The sequence below is a fragment of the Bison bison genome, unplaced genomic scaffold (assembly GCF_000754665.1).
Source record: "Bison bison bison isolate TAMUID 2011002044 unplaced genomic scaffold, Bison_UMD1.0 scf7180017864486, whole genome shotgun sequence".
Lineage (NCBI taxonomy): Eukaryota > Metazoa > Chordata > Mammalia > Artiodactyla > Bovidae > Bison > Bison bison.
The window spans coordinates 1688734-1689138 of NW_011495046.1; the positions used below are offsets into that span (position 1 = coordinate 1688734).

The window sequence follows — 405 nt, forward strand, 5'->3', positions numbered from 1 at the left end:
AAAGTGAAGTCGCTCAGTTGTGCCCAACTCTTAGCGACCCCATGGACTGCAGTCTACCAGGCTCCTCCATCCATGGCATTTTCCAGGCAAGAGTACTGGAGTGGGGTGCCATTGCCTTCTCCAAATGGATAGAAACATTTGGATAAATAGTGTGTCCTCAGTTGCTCAGTCGTGTCCGACTGAGAGCCCCATGGACTAGCCCACCAAGCTCCTTTGTCCATGGAATTTTTCAGGCATGAATACTGTAGTGGGTTGCCATTTTCTGCTCCAGGGGATCTTCCTGACTCAGGGATCAAACCTGTGTCTCTTGTGTCTCCTGCATTGCAGACAGATTCTTTACCACTGTTCCACCTGAGAAGCCCCCATACTACACTTGATCTTAGCTAAAAGGGTGAGAAGCAATAA

General features: G+C 48.9%; 1 protein-coding gene across 3 annotated transcripts in view; it reads left to right on the top strand.

Annotated features, from left to right (window-relative positions):
- VRK2 (vaccinia related kinase 2) overlaps positions 1-405 on the top strand; it is a 108892-nt gene that overhangs the window by 35615 nt on the left and 72872 nt on the right. The window contains exon 1 of one of the 3 annotated variants that reach the window (XM_010862944.1): positions 351-391. The exons of the other annotated variants lie outside the window; for them this stretch is intronic. The gene's annotated coding sequence lies outside the window, so the exon portion shown is untranslated. Of the gene's footprint in view, positions 1-350; positions 392-405 lie in introns of those variants that run through there. 3 annotated transcript variants of the gene reach the window in all.